The sequence below is a fragment of the Bos taurus genome, chromosome 7 (genome assembly GCF_002263795.3).
Source record: "Bos taurus isolate L1 Dominette 01449 registration number 42190680 breed Hereford chromosome 7, ARS-UCD2.0, whole genome shotgun sequence".
In the NCBI taxonomy this organism is placed as follows: domain Eukaryota; kingdom Metazoa; phylum Chordata; class Mammalia; order Artiodactyla; family Bovidae; genus Bos; species Bos taurus.
Window position 1 is genome coordinate 17,811,458 of NC_037334.1, and position 19,320 is coordinate 17,830,777.

The 19,320-nt window shown below is 42.8% G+C and overlaps 1 pseudogene; it reads right to left on the minus strand.

Moving 5' to 3' along the window:
• Positions 1–16,206: 16,206 nt before the first annotated feature.
• LOC112447509 (C-terminal-binding protein 2-like) lies at positions 16,207–18,999 on the minus strand (annotated as a pseudogene).
• Positions 19,000–19,320: the final 321 nt, after the last annotated feature.

The following is a 19,320-nucleotide window of genomic DNA, read 5'->3' on the forward strand; positions in this document are numbered from 1 at the left end:
TGAGCAGACTGGTGGGATTGTGTGAGGCGGCTGGGCCAGGAGGGGGCAGTCACAGGCAGGTCAGGGTGATGTTTCCGCCTGGAGCCTGAGGGACCAAGTCAGAGATCTGACTCATCAGCCAGCGATTGAGGAGGCAGTGCAGGGGCTCTTGTGGTCACAGCCTCATCAGAAACACATAGTGAGGCAGCAGCCACAGAGGGTGAGGCCACTGGCTGCCCAAGGGCCCTAAGTGCCTATCCACCTGTGGCCCCTTGAGTATGGTTGAAGGTGAGATCCAGGCTCCAGCTCTGGGTGAGACCATCACAGGAAAACACCTCTGAACCTGGAAGTCACCCCTGCACAGCCCCCTTCCCCTAAGACCTCAGGTTCTGGAATTCCCCACCCCCTTAACTCCAGGAATGTGAGGGGAAATTGACTCACAGCCCATCCCTACTCCCTCCAGTCCCTGATTGCCAGAGGCTCCTGTCAAGGGGACACTCAAAAATCCTCCTTACTCACTAGGTGTCCCAGCTGACGTCTACCAGCCACTCCCCTCCCCATCACTCTCCTTCTTGGACAGTTTCTCATTTCTTTTCACATTCATTTCTCCTTCCTTCTGGCTTGGAATTCAAGTTCCTCGTTTCTTTAATGCATTGGGTGGTTTTTTGTTGTTGTTGTTTGATTTTTTTTTTTTTCCCAGCATCTATGGTTCGAGGCTGTGAACATATGGTTTGAGGATCTCACATTTCTAAAGATAGCATGGAGTTGATTTCAGACAGTGAGGGTGTCCAAATAAGAAAGGAGAACAGGGCAACGTGAAAAGCCTGCCTGTGATGGAACCACCTTCAAAGTCATTTAGATTGAGGGGTGGTTCAGTTTACATGTCAATTTTTGCTAGGCTATGGTGACCAGTTGTTGGGTTAAACACCAGTCTAAATGTTGCTATGAAGGGTTTTTTTTCCCCTTGAATTTTTTTTTTACTTTTTTTGAAAACTGGGCAGAATGCTAAATATCCACCTTTACAATAAACAAATACAGTAACAGTAACTCACACTGAAACAAACCATATTGGAGAAGGAAATAGCAACCCACTCCAGTATTTGTGTCAAAAAATCCTATGGACAGAGGAGCCTGGCAGGCTACAGTCCAAAGGGTCACATAGGGTCGGACAAGACTGAGCAACTGAGCACGCACGGGGCTGATTTGTGTTGCTGTATGGCAGAAATCAACAGAACGTCGTGAATCAATTATCCTCTAGTTAAAAATAATTTAAAGAAACATATTTCTGATAGCCATTATTTTTCTGTTTGGGACTGTTTTCAAGGTTTCTTTTGTTAATATTTATATATTTATTTGGGTGTGCCAAGACTTCAGTTGCAGCATGTGGAATCTAGGTCCCTAACCAGGGATGAGTGCAGAGTCTTAGCCACTAGACTACCAGGGAAATCCCTGTTTTCAAGGTTTTTTGTCTCAAAAACATGAATGTCCCAATCCAAAGGCTCAGAATAGGCCATCTTTTAAACAAAGAGGCAATGATTGACAAAAGGCTATGAATACAACATGTAAATAGTTGATACAGACCTAATAGGATTTGTCAAAATCAGTCACATCTAGTAACACACCTGAAGTGTTCTTGCATAAAATACCATGTGAAGAAAAGAAGACTTTATCAATGTCTAAAAAAAGTGGGTTTGTTTATAGACAATCTGACAAGTTATCATAAGAAGTGTTTCCTGAGACTTCCCTGGCAGTCCAGTGGTTAAGACTCTGTGCTCTCAGAGTAGGAGGCACAGGTTTGATCCCTGATTAAGGAACTAAGATTCCACACGCCGTGCAGCATGGCCAAAAAAAAAAAAAAAAAAATGTTTTCCTGAGACATAAGTTAACACAACATTATTCTTGAACCCTTTCAGTTCGACTTCCCACTCCATAAAATTGCTGAGGATCTGAAACTGAGAAAGTATATTTGAGTACAAACAGCTTGTGAAACTTAATACATTTTTAAACTTTTTTAAATTAATTTTTTAATTGGAGGAAAGTTGCTTTACAATGTGGTGTTGGTTTCTGCCATGTGTGCTTTAGTGCTCAGTCATGTCCTACTCTTGTGACCCCATGACTGTAGCCCGCAGGACTCCTCTGTCCATGTGGATTCTCCAAGCAGTAATACTGGAGTGGGTTGTCATGCTATCCTCCAAGAGATTTTCTCAACGCAGGGACTGAACCCAGGTCTCCTGCATTGCAGGCGGATTCTTTACCATCTGAGCCACCAGAGAAGCTCTGTTTCTGCTACACAACAAAGCAAAATCGGCCATAATTATGCATATATCCCCTCCTTCTTGAGCCTCCCTCCTCTTGCCCCATCCCTCCCCTCTAGGTCCACAGAGCACCAAGCTGGGCTCCCTGTATTATACAGCAACTTCTCACCAGCTATCTGTTTTACACATGTAGCATATATATATATATATATATATATATATATATATATATATATATATATATATATGTCAATGCCTCTTTCTCCATTCATCCCATTCTCTCCTTCCCTCCCTCTGTCCACAAGTCATTTTTTTTTCTTTTTTGCATTATCAGCAGGTCTTACTGAACTACCAACCAACTTGCCCATTCCATATGCATTTCAGATGGGTGAGGCTTCTCTGTATAGGAGCCAATATTGTCTTTGATCCTATGCTCAAGGTTGTCTAACAGAACAGTTTTCTCCCCATTTTGCAGTACTTTAGCCTTCCTATTAGCAAAAGAGGTGACCAGCCCCATAGACCAAAGAGACTACAGTCACAGGATGGGGAGTTCCTCTTACTTTTTGTTTTTTGACCGAGCTGCATGGCATATGGGAGGGAGCTTAGTTTCCAGACAGGGATTGAACCCATGCCCCCTGCATTGGAAGTGCAGAGTCTTAACCACTGTACCACCAGGGAAGTCCCTCCTCCTCTTACAATTTTTTATTTTGATGTTTGGAATTCTTTTGTTGTTGTTTGAGTTTTTGGTTTGTTTTCTTGCTTGTTTGGGGTTCTTTTTGTTTCTTTGTTGGTTTTTAATTGAAATAAGAGCTTCCCAGGTGGCGCTAGTGGTAAAGAATCTGCCTGCCAATGCAGGCGACACAAGAGATGTGGGTTCAGTCCCTGGGTGGGGAAGACCCCCTGAAGGAGGAAATGGCTACCCACTCCAGTATTCCTCCCTAGTGAGGAGTCCCATGGACTGAGGAGCCTGGCGGATTACAGCCTGTGGGGTTGAAAAGAGTGGGACACGACTGAGTGACTGAACACTACTACTGCTACTAAAGTTGACTTACAGTGTTGTGTTCGGATGTTTGGGACTCTTGATGCCAAGTCTATTTACTTTATTGTTTTGGGTTCGAGTTTATACACCCTTTCTGTGTTTCCTGTCTAGAGAAGATCCTTTAGTATTTGTTGGAGAGCTGGTATGGTGGTGCTGAATTCTCTCAGCTTTTTTTTTTTTTTTTTGAAACAGAACTTTATTCTTCTTTAACATAAATTTATTTATTTTAATTGAAGGCTAATTACTTTACAATATTGTATTGGTTTTGCCATATATCTACAAGAATCTGCCACGGGTGTTCCCCATCCTGACCCCCCCTCCCACCTCCCTCCCCATCCTATCCCTCTGGGTCATCCCAGTGCACCAGCCCCAAGCATCCTGTATCATGCATTGAACCTGGACTGGCGATTCATTTCACATATGATAATATACATGTTTCAATGCCATTCTCCCAAATCATCCCACCCTCGCCCTCTCCCACAGAGTCCAAAAGACTGTTCTATACATCTGTGTCTCTTTTGCTGTCTCGAATACAGGGTTATTGTTACCATCTTTCTAAATTTCATATATATGCATTAGTATACTGTATTGGTGTTTTACTTTCTGGCTTATTTCACTCTGTGTAGGAGAAGGCAATGGCACCCCATTCCAGTACACTTGCCTGGAATATCCCATGGATGGAGGAGCCTGGTGGGCTGCAGTCCATGGGGTCGCTAGGAGTCGGACACGACTGAGCGACTTCACTTTCTCTTTTCACTTTCATGCATTGGAGAAGGAAATGGCAACCCACTCCAGTGTTCTTGCCTGGAGAATCCCAGGGATGGGGGAGCCTGGTGTGCTGCCATCTCTGGGGTCACACAGAGTTGGACACGACTGAAGCGACTTAGCATAGCATCACTCTGTATAATAGGCTCCGGTTTCATCCACCTCATTAGAACTGATTCAAATATATTCTTTTTAATGGCTGAGTAATACTCCATTGTGTATATGTACCACAGCTTTCTTATCCGTTCGTCTGCTGATGGACATCTAGGTTGCTTCCATGTCCTGGCTATTATAAACAGTGCTGCGATGAACATTGGGGTACACGTGTCTCTTTCAATTCTGGTTTCCTTGGTGTGTATGCCCAGCAGTGGGATTGCTGGGTCATATGTCAGTTCTATTTCCAGTTTTTTAAGGAATCTCAACACTGTTCTCCATAGTGGCTGTACTAGTTTGCATTCCCACCAACAGTATAAGAGGGTTCCCTTTTCTCCACACCCTCTCCAGCATTTATTGCTTGTAGACTTTTGGATAGCAGCCATTCTGACTGGTGTGAAATGGTACCTCATTGTGGTTTTGATTTGCATTTCTCTGGTAATGAGTGATGCTGAGCATCCTTTCATGTGTTTGTTAGCCATCTGTATGTCTTCTTTTCAGAAATGTCTGTTTAGTTCTTTGGCCCATTTTGTGATTGGGTCATTTATTTTTCTGGAATTGAGCTGCAGGAGTTGCTTGTATATTTTTGAGATTAATTCTTTGTCAGATGCTTTGTTTGCTATTATTTTCTCCGATTCTGAAGGTTGTCTTTTCACCTTGATTATAGTTTCCCTTGTTGTGCAGAAGCTTTTAATTTTAATTAGGCCCCATTTGTTTACTTTTGCTTTTATTTCCAATATTCTGGGAGGTGGGTCATAGAGGGTCCTGCTGTGATTGCCTATGTTCTCCTCTAGGAGTTTTATAGTTTCTGGTCTTACATTTAGATCTTTAATCCATTTTGAGTTTATTTTTGTGTATGGTGTTAGAAAGTGTTCTAGTTTCATTCTTTTACAAGTGGTTGATGAGTTTTCCCAGCACCACTTGTTAAAGAGATTGTCTTTTCTCCATTGTATATTCTTGCCTCCTTTGTCTAAGATAAGGTGTCCATAAGTGTGTGGATTTATCTCTGGGCTTTCTATTTTGTTCCATTGATCTATATGTCTGTCTTTGTGCCAGTACCATACTGTCTTAATGACTGTGGCTTTGTAGTAGAGCCTGAAGTCAGGCAGGTTGATTCCTCCAGTTCCATTCTTCTTTCTCAAGATTGCTTTGGCTATTCGAGGTTTTTTGTATTTCCATTCAAATTGTGAAATTATTTGTTCTAGCTCTGTGAAGAATACCGTTGGTAGCTTGATAGGGATTGCATTGAATCTATAGACTGCTTTGGGTAGTATACTCATTTTCACTATATTGATTCTTCCGATCCATGAACACGGTATATTTCTCCATCTATTAGTGTCCTCTTTGATTTCTTTCACCAGTGTTTTAAAGTTTTCTATATATAGGTCTTTTGTTTCTTTAGGTAGATATATTCCTAAGTATTTTATTCTTTTCATTGCAATGGTAAAAGAAATTGTTTCCTTAATTTCTCTATTTTCTCATTATTAGTGTATAGGAATGCAAGGGATTTCTGTGTGTTGATTTTATATCCTGCAACTTTACTATATTCATTGATTAGCTCTAGTAATTTTCTGGTGGAGTCTTTAGTGCTTTCTATGTAGAGGATCATGTCATCTACAAACAGTGAGAGTTTTACTTCTTCTTTTCCAATCTGGATTCCTTTTATTTCTTTTTCTTCTCTGATTGCTGTGGCCCAAACTTCCAAAACTATGTTGAATAGTAGTGGTGAGAGTGGGCACCCTTGTCTTGTTCCTGACTTTAGGGGAAATGCTTTCAATTTTTCACCATTGAGGATAATGTTTGCTATGGGTTTGCCATATATAGCTTTTAGTATGTTGAGGTATGTTCCTTCTATTCCTGCTTTCTGGAGGGTTTTTATCATAAAGGGATGTTTAATTTTGTCAAAGGCTTTCTCTGTATCTATTGAGATAATCATCTGGTTTTTACCTTTCAATTTGTTAATGTGGTGTATTACATTGATTGATTTGCAAATATTGAAGAATCCTTGCATCCCTGGAATAAAGCCCACTTGGTCATGATGTATGATCTTTTTAATGTGTTGTTGGATTCTGTTTGCTAGAATTTTGTTAAGGATTTTTGCATCTATACTCATCAGTGATATTGGCCTGTGGTTTTCTTTTTTGTGGCATCTTTTTCTGGTTTTGGTATTAGGGTGATGGTGGCCTCACGGGATGAGTTTAGAAGTTTACCTTCCTCTGCAATTTTCTGGAAGACTTTGAGTAGGATAGGTGTTAGCTCTTCTCTAAATTTTTGGTAGATGGCTGGGAAGCCGTCTGGTCCTGGGCTTTTGTTTGCTGGAAGATTTCTGATTACAGTTTCAATTTCCGTGCTTGTGAAGGGTCTGTTAAGATTTTCTATTTCTTCCTGGTTCAGTTTTGGAAAGTTGTACTTTCTAAGAATTTGTCCATTTCTTCCAAGTTGTCCATTTTATTGGCATATAGTTGCTGATAGTAGTCTCTTATGATCCTTTGTATTTCTGTGTTGTCTGTTGTGATCTCTCCATTTTCATTTCTAATTTTATTGATTTTATTTTTCTCCCTTTGTTTCTTGATGAGTCTGGCTAATGGTTTGTTAATTTTATTTATCTTCTCAAAGAACCAGCTTTTGGCTTTGTTGATTTTTGCTGTGGTCTCTTTTGTTTCTTTTGCATATATTTCTGCCCTAAGTTTTAAGATTTCTTTCCTTCTACTAACCCTGGGGTTCTTCATTTCTTCCTTTTCTAGTTGCTTTAGGAATAGAGTTAGGTTATTTATTTGACTTTTTTCTTGTTTCTTGAGGTATGCCTGTATTGCTATGAACCTTCCCCTTAGCACTGCTCTTACAGTGTCCCACAGGTTTTGGGTTGTTGTGTTTTCATTTTCATCGTTTCTATGCATATTTTTATTTCTTTTTTGATTTCTTCTGTGATTTGTTGGTTATTCAGCAGCGTGTTGTTTTGCCTCCATATGTTGACATTTTTAATAGTTTTTCTCCTGTAATTGAGATCTAATCTTACTGCATTGTGGTCAGAAAAGATGCTTGGAATGACTTCAATTCTTTTGAACTTACCAAGCCTAGATTTATGGCCCAGGATGTGATCTATCCTGGAGAATGTTCAGTGTGCGCTTGAGAAAAAGGTGAAATTCATTGTTTGGGGATGAACTGTCCTATAGATATCAATTAGGTCTAACTGGTCTATTGTGTCATTTAAAGTTTGTCTTTCTTGTTAATTTTCTGTTTAGTTGATCTATCCATAAGTGTGAGTAGGGTATTAAAGTCTCCCACTATTATTGTGTTATTGTTAATTTACCCTTTCATACTTGTTAGCATTTGTCTTACATATTGTGGTGCTCCTATGTTGGGTGCATATTTATTTATAATTGTCATATCTTCTTCTTGGATTGATCCTTTGATCATTCTGTAGTGTCCATCTTTGTCTCTTTTCACAGCCTTTGTTTTAAAGTCTATTTAATCTGACATGAGTATCCCTACTCCTGCTTTCTTTTGGTCTCTATTTGTGTGGAATATCTTTTTCCAGCCCTTCACTTTCAGTCTGTATGTGTCCCTTGTTTCGAGGTGGGTCTCTTGTAGACAACATATATAGGGGTCTTGTTTTTGTATCCATTCAGCCAGTCTTTGTCTTTTGGTTGGGGCATTCAACCCATTTACATTTAAGGTAATTATTGATAAGTATGATCCTGTTGCCATTTACTTTACTGTTTTGGGTTCAAGTTTATACACCCTTTCTGTGTGTCCTGTCTAGAGAAGATCCTTTAGCATTTGCTGGACAGCTGGTTTGGTGGTGCTGAATTCTCTCAGCTTTTGCTTGTCTGTAAAGCTTTTGATTTCTCCTTCATATTTGAATGAGATCCTTGCTGGGTACAGTAATCTGGGCTGTAGGTTATTTTCTTTCATTACTTAAGTATGTCCAGTGCCATTCCCTCCTGACCTGAAGAGTTTCTATTGAAAGATCAGCTGTTATCCTTATGGGAATCCCCTTGTGTGTTATTTGTTGTTTTTCCCTTGCTGCTTTTAATATTTGTTCTTTGTGTTTGATCTTTGTTAATTTGATTAATATGTGTCTTGGGTGTTTCACCTTGGGTTTATCCTGTTTGGGACTCTCTGGGTTTCTTGGACTTGGGTGATTATTTCCTTCCCCATTTTAGGGAAGTTTTCAACTATTATCTCCTCAAGTATTTTCTCATGGTCTTTCTTTCTGTCTTCTTCTTCTGGGACTCCTATTATTCAAATGTTGGGGCGTTTAACATTGTCCCAGAAGTCTCTGAGGTTGTCCTCATTTCTTTTAATTCGTTTTTCTTTTTTCCTCTGTTTCATTTATTTCTACCATTCTATCTCCTACCTCACTTATCCTATCTTCTGCCTCCATTATTCTACTGTTGGTTCCCTCCAGAGTGTTTTTGATCTCATGTATTGCATTATTCATTATATAGTGACTCTTTTTTATTTCTTTCTTGCATCTTCTCAATCCTTGTCTCCAGGCTGTTTATCTGTCACTCCATTTTGTTTTCAAGATTTCAGATCATTTTCACTATCATTATTCGGAATTCTTTATCAGGTAGATTCCCTATCTCTTCCTCTTTTGTTTGGTTTGGTGGGCATTTATCCTGTTCCTTTACCTGCTGGGTATTTCTCTGCCTTTTCATCTTGTTTATATTGCTGTGTTTGGCATGGCCTTTCCGTATTCTGGCAGTTTGTGGAGTTCTCTTTATTGTGGAGTTTCCTCGATGTGGGTGGGGTTGGACAGGTGGTTTGTCAAGGTTTTCTGGTTAGGGAAGCTTGTGTCGGTGTTCTGGTGGGTGGAGCTGGATTTCTTCTCTCTGGAGTGCAATGAAGTGTCCAGTAATGATCTATGAGATGTCAGTGGGTTTGGTGTGACTTTGGGCAGCCTGTATATTGAAGCTCAGGGCTATGTTCCTGTGTTGCTGGAGAATTTGTGTGGTATGTCTTGCCCTAGAACTTGTTGGCCCTTGGGTGATGCTTGGTTTCAGTGTACTTATGGAGGCTTTTTGATGATCCAGCAGATGTTGGAAATTTGATCTCTGGTTCCTCTGCCTTTCCTAAAACCAGCTTCCACTGTGGAAGTTCACAGTTCACATATTGCTGAAGACTGGCTTGGAGAATTTTCAGCATTACTTTACTAGCGTGTGCTGCTGCTGCTGCTGCTGTTGCTAAGTCGCTTCAGTAGTGTCCGACTCTGTGTGATCCCATAGACGGCAGCCCACCAGGCTGCCCCATCCCTGGGTTGCCATTTCCTTCTCCAATGCATGAAAGTGAAAAGTGAAAGTAAAGTCGCTCAGTCATGTCTGACTCTTCGCGGCCCCATGGACTGCAGCCTACCAGGTTCCTCCGTCCATGGGATTTTCCAGGCAAGAGTACTGGAGTGGGGTGCCATTGCCTTCTCCAACTAGCGTGTGAGATGAGTGCAAGTGTGTGGTAGTTTGAGCATTCTTTGGCATTGCCTTTCTTTGGGATTGGAATGAAAACTGACCTTTCCAGTCCTGTGGCCACTGCTGAGTTTTCCAAATTTGCTGGCATATTGACTGTAGCACTTTCACAGCATCACATTTCAGGATTTGAAATAGCTCAACTGGAATTCCACCACCTCCACTAGCTTTGTTCATAGTGATGCTTTGTAAGGCCCGCTTGACTTCACATTCCAGGATGTCTGGCTCTAGGTTAGTGATCACACCATCATGATTATCTGGGTCGTGAAGATCTTTTTTGTACAGTTCTTTTGTGTATTCATGCCATCTCTTCTTAATATCCTCTGCTTCTGTTAGGTCCATACCATTTCTGTCCTTTATTGAGCTCATCTTTGCATGAAATGTTCCCTTGGTATCTCTAATTTTCTTGAAGAAATCGCTAGTCTTTCCCATTCTGTTGTTTTCCTCTATTTCTTTGCATTGATCACTGAGGAAGGCTTTCTCATCTCTCCTTGCTATTATTTGGAACTCTGCATTCAAACAGAAATATCTTTCCTTTTCTCCTTTGCTTTTCACTTCTCTTCTTTTCACAACTATTTGTGAGGCCTCCTCAGACAGCCATTTTGCTTTTTTGCATTTCTTGGGGATGGTCTTGATCCCTGTCTCCTGTACAGTGTCATGAACCTCCATCGATAGTTCATCAGGTACTCTATCAGATCTAGTCCCTTAAATCTATTTCTCACTTCCACTGTATCATCATAAGGCATTTGATTTAGGTCATACCTGAATGGTCTGGGGGTGTTCCCTACTTCCTTCAATTTAAGTCTGAATTTGGCAATAAGGAATTCATGATCTGAGCTACAATCAGCTCCCGGTCTTGTTTTTGCTGACTGTATAGAGCTTCTCCATCTTTGGCTGCAAAGAATATAATCAATCTGATTTCGGTGTTGACCAAATGGTGATGTCCATGTGTAGAGTCTTCTCTTGTGTTGTTGGAAGAGGGTGTTTGCTATGACCGGTGCGTTCTCTTGGCAAAACTCTATTAGCCTTTGCCCTGCTTCATTCTGTATTCCAAGGCCAAATTTGCCTGTTACTCCAGATGTTTCTTGACTTCCTACTTTTACATTCCAGTCCCCTATAATGAAAAGGACATCTTTTTTGGGTGTTAGTTCTAAAAGGTCTTGTAGGTCTTCATAGAACCATTCAACTTCAGCTTCTTCAGCATTACTGGTTAGGGCATAGGCGTGGATCACCGTGATATTGAATGGCTTGCCTTGGAAATGAACAGAGATCATCCTGTCGTTTTTGAGATTGCATCCAAGTACTGCATTTTGGACTCTTTTGTTGACCATGATGGCTACTCCATTTCTTCTAAGGGATTCCTGCCCACAGTAGTAGATATAATGGTCATCTGAGTTAAATTCACCCATTCCAGTCCACTTTAGTTTGCTGATTCCTAGAATGTTGATGTTCACTCTTGCCATCTCCTGTTTGACCACTTCCAATTTGCCTTGATGCATGGACCTGACATTCCAGGTTCCTATGCAATATTGTTCTTTACAGCATTGGACCTTGCTTCTATCACGTCACAACCACAGCTGGGTATTCTTTTTGCTTTGGCTCCACCCCTTCATTCTTTCTGGAGTTATTTCACCACTGATCTCCTGTAGCATATTGGGCACCTACCGACCTGGGTGTTCCTCTTTCAGTATCCTATCATTTTGCCTTTTCATACTGTTCATGGGGTTCTCAAGGCAAGAATACTGAAGTGGTTTGCCATTCCCTTCTCCAGTGGACCACATTCTGTCAGATCTCTCCACCACGACCTGTCTGTCTTCAGTGGCCCCACACGGCGTGGCTTAGTTTCATTGAGTTAGACAAGGCTGTGGTCCGTGTAATCAGATTAGCTAGTTTTCTGTGATTATGGTTTCAGTGTGTCTGCCTTCTGATGCCCTCTCGCAGCACCTACCGTCTCACTTGGGTTTCTCTTACCTTGGACAAGGGGTCAAACATCTATTTCTGCTTTGTTGACTATGCCAAAGCCTTTCACTGTGTGGATCACAATAAACTGTGGAAAATTCTGAAAGAGATGGGAATACCAGACCACCTCACATGCCTCTTGAGAAACCTATATGCAGGTCAGGAAGCAACGGACCGGCATAGAACTGGACATGGACCAACAGACTGGTTCCAAATAGGAAAAGGAGTACATCAAGGCTGTATATTGTCACCCTGCTTATTTAACTTATATGCAGAGTACATAATGAGAAACGTTGGGCTGGAAGAAACACAGCTGGAATCAAGATTGCCAGGAGAAATATCAATAACCTCAGATATGCAGATGACACCACCCTTATGGATGAAAGTGAAGAGGAACTAAAAAGCCTCTTGATGAAAGTGAAAGAGGAGAGTGAAAAAGTTGGCTTAAAACTCAACATTCAGAAAACGAAGATCATGGCATCTGGTCCCATCATTTCATGAGAAATAGAAGGGGAAGCAGTGGAAACAGTGTCAGACTTTACTTTCTTGGGCTCCAAAATCACTGCAGATGGTGATTGCAGCCATGAAATTAAAAGGCGCTTACTCCTTGGAAGGAAAGTTATGACCAACCTAGACAGCATATTCAAAAGCAGAGACATTACTTTGCCAACAAAGGTCCGTCTAGTCAAGGCTATGGTTTTTCCAGTGGTCATGTATGGATGTGAGAGTTGGACTATGAAGAAAGCTGAGTGCTGAAGAATTGATGCTTTTGAACTGTGGTGTTGGAGAAGACTCTTGAGAGTCCCTTGGACTGCAAGGAGATCCAACCAGTCCATCCTAAAGGAGACCAGTCCTGGGTGTTCATTGGAAGGACTGATGCTGAGGCTGAAACTCCAATACTTTGGCCAACTCATGCGAAGAGTTGACTCATTGGAAAAGACTCTGATGCTGGGAGGGATTGGGGGCAGGAGGAGAAGGGGACGACAGAGGATTAGATGGCTGGATGGCATCCCCGACTCGATGCACATGAGTTTGTGTGATCTCCAGGAGTTGGTGATGGACAGGGAGGCCTGGCATGCTGAGATTCATGGGGTCGCAAAGAGTTTGACACAATCGAGTGGCTGAACTGAACGGACCTGATGGAGGGGTTTGGTGAGCTCTTATGAATTAATGTTCCCTGGAGTCAGGAGTTCTCTGGTGTTCTCAGGATTTTGACTTAAGCCTCCTGCCTCTTGTTTTCAGTCTTATTCTTACAGTAGCCTCAAGACTTCTCCATCTATACAGCACCGATGGTAAAACATCTAGGTTAAAGATGAACAGTTTCTCCACAGTGAGGGACACCCAGACAGGTTCACAGAGTTACGTGGAGAAGAGAAGAGGGAGGAGGTTAATAGAGGTGACCAGGATGAGAAGAGGGGGAATCAAAAGAGGCGAGAGCAAGCTAGCCAGTGATCACTTCCTTATGTGCTCTCCAGAGTCTGGACCTCTCAGAGATGTTCACGGAGTTATACAGAGAAGAGAAGAGGAAGGAAGGAGACAGAGGTGGCCAGGAGGATAAAACGGGGAATCAAAAGGAGAGAGACAAATCCAGCCAGTAATCAGTTCCCTAAGTGTTCTCCACAGTCCAGAACACACAACGAGATTCACAGAGTTGGGTAGAGAAGAGCAGGGGGAGGGAGGAGATAAAGGCGATCTGGTGAAGAAAAAGGAGAGTCCAAAGGGGGAGAGAGCAGTCAAGCCAGTAATCTTGCTCCCAAATAAAAATGGGTACTGAATATTGGGTTCTTAAAGGTACAAAATTGATAACAAATACCAAAAAGCAAAGATTAAATATCTAGAGTAGAGGTTGGATTCTCAAAAGTACACTATAAAGAAAAAAAACAAAGTCACAAAAATTATAATATATGAGATCCAACCAGTCCATTCTGAAGGAGATCAGCCCTGGGATTTCTTTGGAAGGAACGACGCTAAAGCTGAAACTCCAGTACTTTGGCCACCTCATGCGAAGAGTTGACTCATTGGAAAAGACTCTGATGCTGGGAGGGATTGGGGGCAGGAGGAGAAGGGGACAACAGAGGATGAGATGGCTGGATGGCATCACTGACTCGATGGATGTGAGTCTGAGTGAACTCCGGGAGTTGGTGATGGACAGGGAGGCCTGGCGTGCTGCGATTCATGGGGTCGCAAAGAGTCGGACACAACTGAGCGACAGATTTGATCTGATGAGATAGATATATATATATATAGATATATATAGATATATATAAAGTTTGCTTTAAGAAATAGGGTCTTTTTTCTCTTTGCAAAGTAATAGTAGGTTATACAAATGAAAATTAAAGGAGTAATAGAGGACTTAAAATAATTTTTTTAATTTAAAAACGATAATAGTAAAAATATACCTAGGACTTTCTCTGGAGGTATTGCGGACAGTGTGGGGTCAGTTCATTTTCAGATAGTTCCCTGATCTGGCTTATGTTTCTCAAAATCTATAGGCCCCTTCTTATGTAGTCGGTGCTAACTACAGGCTTTTAATCTATTGCACCTGTCATTCCAAAGGGGCTCCCTCTGTTTATTTTAGCTTCTTCTGTTTGCTGGTCTCTTCAGTGTCTAAATTCTGCCCTGACACAAGGGGGGCGGTGGCGGTCACTTCTTCTAGGCTCGCTTTTTCAGTTGTGCTGTGGGGAGGGAGGAACACTGCAAACAAATATCACTGGTGTCTGTGGGGAGTGTTTGCAGTGTTTCAGCCACACTGGGTTTGCCTCCCCCGCCCCACACCGGCTCCCGGCATGTGTGCTTTCCCAGTCTACGCTGCTCAGGCTCTAGGTTGCTCTGCTGGGAACTGTCTGATGCGGGCCCTGGGTTGCGTGCACTTCCCAGGTCTAAGCCGCTCAGGTTCAGGTACTCGGGTACTCCACAAAGGCACAGACTTGGTTGGGCCTGCGTTTTGTGCCCTTCCTCGGTCCGAGTAGCTCAGGTGACCAGGTGCTTGTCAAGCGCAGTCGCATCTTATCACCTCCCCCGTCCCAGCCGCTTGGTTTTCTGGGTGTACAACGGGCGCGCCTTCTCAGGCATGCTGTGTGTCTCTTCTGGGTAGCTGATCTCTGGCTGCGACCCTCCCGGCGGATGTCGACCGTCCAGAATCCCAAGAAGTTTTGGTTAGCAACGAACTTTGCTTGCAGTTTGGTATAGGATGCCTCTCTGGGGCCACAATTGCCCTCTTCCAGCTATTGCTGCCCTCACCTGCCTGTCTCCAGCAGGGGATGGGCCCGGCCACAGCCGGCTAGCTCTGCTCAGTCCTTTGTTCTGAGAGCGGGCCTGGTGGAGTCTTAGGTTAGGGCTTTTCACGGGATAGCTATCCCACAGTCTGGGTTGCTATCTCAAGCTAGTTCCCTCAGATTGCCCTTGGGGCATTCAGGCCAGGTCTTTACCCTAACCAATGCAGCCGCACCAATCTGTCCAGCCCCCCCTTGCTAGTGGGGGATGCAGCATCTGGGCTGCTGCTCCGCTTGGAGTTTCTATTAGGTAGGTAATCTGTGGGTTTTAATTATTTATTTTTTCTCCTGGTTATGTTGCCCTCTGAGGTTCCAAGGCTAGCCACAGACCCGCCGGAGAGAGTGTTTCCTGGTGTTTGGGAACTTCTCTCTTTTTAAAGACTCCTTTCCTGGGATGGATCTCTGTCCCTACCTCTTTTGTCTCTCTTTTTATCTTTTATATTTTGTCCTATGTCCTTTCGAAGACAACGGGCTGCTTTTCTGGGCGCCTGATGTCTTCTGCCAGCATTCCGAAGTTGTTTTGTGGAATTTGCTCAGCGTTCAGATGTCCTTTTGATGAATTTTTGGGGAGAAAGTGGTCTCCCTGTCCTATTCCTTCGCCATCTTCTGTGTCTCCCCTGATGCCAAGTTTAGAGCAAGGTGTCCAGGACCTGCTATGCCCAAGGAACAGATAAAGGACTTCTTGGTGACTGATGCACAGATGAAAAACTTAACACACAATAACAGAAGTTGTTACTAAACCACGTCCTAATCTTTTTCCTTGCTTCCACAAGCATATCACATCTTCAATTTGCCCATGCCTCCAGCTCTTTTGTAGTTTTAACTCTGCAACATCCATGGTGCCTATGTACAGAATCAGTTAAAAAGACTGTCAAATTCCTTTTCTCTTGAAAGTGAAAGTCACTCAGTTGCATCCGACTCTTTGCTACCCCATGGACTATACAGCCCATGGAATTCTCCAGGCCAGAATACTGGAGTGGGTAGCTGTTCCCTTCTCCAGGGGTCTTTCCAACCCAGAGATCGAACCCAAGACTTCCACATTGCAGGAGGATTCTTTACCAGCTGAGCCACCAGGGAAGCCTAAGAATACTGGAGTGGGTAGCATATCCCTTCTCCAGTGGATCTTCCTGCCCCCGGAATTGAACCAGGGTCTCCTGTATTGCAGGTGGATTCTTTACCAGCTGAGCTACCAGGGAAGCCCCAGAGCAAACAGTTGACCCCGACATGATCAATTTTTTAAAAAAATTTTATTGGAGTAGAGTTAATCTACAATGTAATGTTAGTTTCAGGTATACAGCAAAGTGAATCAGTTATATGTATACATATACCCACTCTTTTTTAGATTCTATTCCCATATAGGTCATTCATTACAGAGTATTGAGAAGAGTTCCCTGTGCTATACAGTAGGTCCTTACTAGTTATCTGTTTTACATACTAGTGTGTATGTTGATCCCAAACTCCCAATTTATCCTTCCCTTCTTTTTCCTCCCTGGTAACTATATGTTTGTTTTCTACATGTGTGACTCTATTTTTGCTTTGTAAATAAGTTCATTTGTGCCATCTTTTTTAGATTCCACATATAGGTGATATCCTGAGATATTTGTCTTTGTCTGACTTACTGCATTCAGTCTGACAATCTCTAGGTCCATCCATGCTGCTGCAAATGGCATTATTTTATTATTTTTATGGCTGAGTAATATTCCATTGTACATATGTACCACATCTTTTTTATCCATTCATCTGTCAATGGACATTTAGATTGCTTCTACATCCTGGCTATTGTAAATAGCGTTGCAATGAACATTGGGTGCATGTATCTTTTCAAATTATAGCTTTCTCCAGATATATGCCCGGGAGTGGTATTGCAGGATTGTATGGTAAGCTATATTGTTAGTTTTTTTTAAAGAATCTCCATACTGTTCTCCACAGTGGCTGTACCAATTTACATTCCCACCAAAGAGTGTAGGAGGGTTTCCTTTTCTCCATACCCTCTCCAGCATTTATTCTTCATGGATTTTTTGATGATGGACATTCTAACCAGTGGATACCGCACAGTAGTTTTCACTTGCATTCCTCTAATAATTAGTGATACTGAGCATCTTTTCATGTGCTTTTTGGGCTATCTCTGTGTCTTCTTTGGAAAAGTTCATCTATTTTTCACCTGGTCCCAGGTGTATCTGAAAGATTACTTTTTGTCACTCTCTGCTATCACTTGTAGGGGGTGTTCTGGATCATCCCTGTGTTTTGCGGGTTTGTTGGGAGAGGGAACTTGGGGAGGCTGTGCCACTGTGGAGAGGTTGTGGATAACCAGGATGCCCTCCAAGAGCTGGTCCCTCCCTTGGCTGCAGGAAATCATCCTGCAACCCTGCCCATGATGCCTGGCGGGCATCTGCAGTGGCAGCACCACACTCTGGATGAATTTCTTGCTGCTGTATATAGACCAGGCTGCTGATGTGACCAAGAACTCCTGATTCACACAATTTCTTAAACCTTCTGGGATGCAACTTGTGATTGCCAGGTAGGTTTCTGCTCACTCTACCATGCTGTGGGAGGTGTACAAATGAGAGATCTTTCAAGGACCCTGAGCAAAGCTGTAAGGCTCCGACCAGTGCACAACCAAGGGCCACCCCTCTATCCTGCCTTCCTTGAGGTTTAGACCTAAGGATGTCTCATCCACCCGTCCCTCAAGTGTCTCATTCACTAGGGATGCTCCATACCTCATCTGCTCTTTTTTTTTTTTCCCAAAACACCTCAAATTTTACTCATGGTACAAAAGTATTTCATAAGCGCCGTGTTGGTAGAGGAAAACACACAGCCTATAGCTCATCCTTTAAAACCAGAACAGCCAAGTGAAAAGTCAGTATTTTTTTTTTACTGAAAGTCAGTATTATTTTTACTTGAAAAATTAAAACACAAACAGAAAAAAAAATTAAGGTACACATTGGGAACGGAACTACTATGGTTTTTGTTTCTAGGGATGTGACATCCATGTTTTCTGGTCAGTGATGTTCTACCAAACATTGTGCTAAGCCAGTGTACGAAACCCAAGCAGACAGATGACCAGTGAGGCTGTCTGCTAGCTCCTACTGGTGCTGAGGTCGACCAGTGGAACACTATCATGATAAAGTTATTTTGACAGCAAGAAGGGGGTGCAGAGGCCTTCTCTGGTGGTCCAGTGGTTAAGTATCCTCCTTGCAATGCAAGAGACACTGGTTCAACCCCTGGCCTGGAAAGATTCCACATGCCATGGAACTACTGAACCTGTGCACCACAACTACAGAGCCTACACTCTGGAGCCCACAAGCTGCAACCACTGAAGCCCATGTGCATAGAGTCTGTGCTCTGCAACAAGAGAAGCCACCACAATGAAAAACCCTCGCCATACAATGAAAAGTAGCCCCCACTCGCTGCAACTAGAGAAAGCCCGAGTGCAGCAACAAAGACCTAGTGCAGCCAAAAAATAAATTAAATAAGTAGATATAATCTTTTTCTTTTTTAAAGAGAGGAAATGCAGAGCCCTTAACGCAACAGAAAACCTGAAGAGCTGATTTACATAGAAAGCGTTTTACGCAAACTTGCTCAAACACCAACTTGCTTGAAAAAAAGGATGCCTTTTAGTCTACTTCCACCATGCATTCATTAGTGTCAGTAATATAGGACCACCTGCTTTATAGTAAAGTCACTGATGAGGTGGTGGTTATGTCCATTGAGATTATAGTGCAAGGAGATCACAAGGAGACCGTTCTGATAACACTAAGTCCTGAGGGACATAGACCATCTGCAGGCCCAGGGACTGCTCAATCCTGCCCTGCAAGTAAGGGTCATAAAATATGATGCTGAGGGACTTCCCTGGGGGTCCAGTGGTTAAGGCTCTGAACTCCAAATGCAGGTGGCCTGGGGCCGATCCCTGGTCAGGGAATTAGATCCCACGTGTGGCAACTAAGACCAAAGAATGCAGGAGATGAGGGCTGCTCCCCCAGATCAGCTTGATGTTGTGTAATGGTGTGCCTTCAACAGCTTGCCCTGCAGCCTTGATGCCTATCTGCAGGGTCACTCTCAAGGGCCTTGAACTTCTCGAGGTCCTCCCCGAGGAGGGTGATGATGTGATACATCATGGCACCATGGGGTATCTTAGTTCTCTGACCAGGGATTGAACGCATGCCCTCGGCAGTGAAAGCATGGAGTCCTAACAATTGTACCACCAGAAGTCCCCTTAATGTATATTCTTACTTCAGGGGACAGCCCTTCCTCAAAGGGCTATACAGTAAATATTTTAGTCTTTGAGGACCGAGAGATAAAATTAAGGCTATTAAGAAGGTATTCATAAAACGAAGGATGCTTCCAGCCTGCCTTATGCCCCATTTGCTTGGGATGGGCCATCCAGGGTTGGAAGACAGGATTCCTGTCCAGCTGCTGGAGACATTCTCTGGATG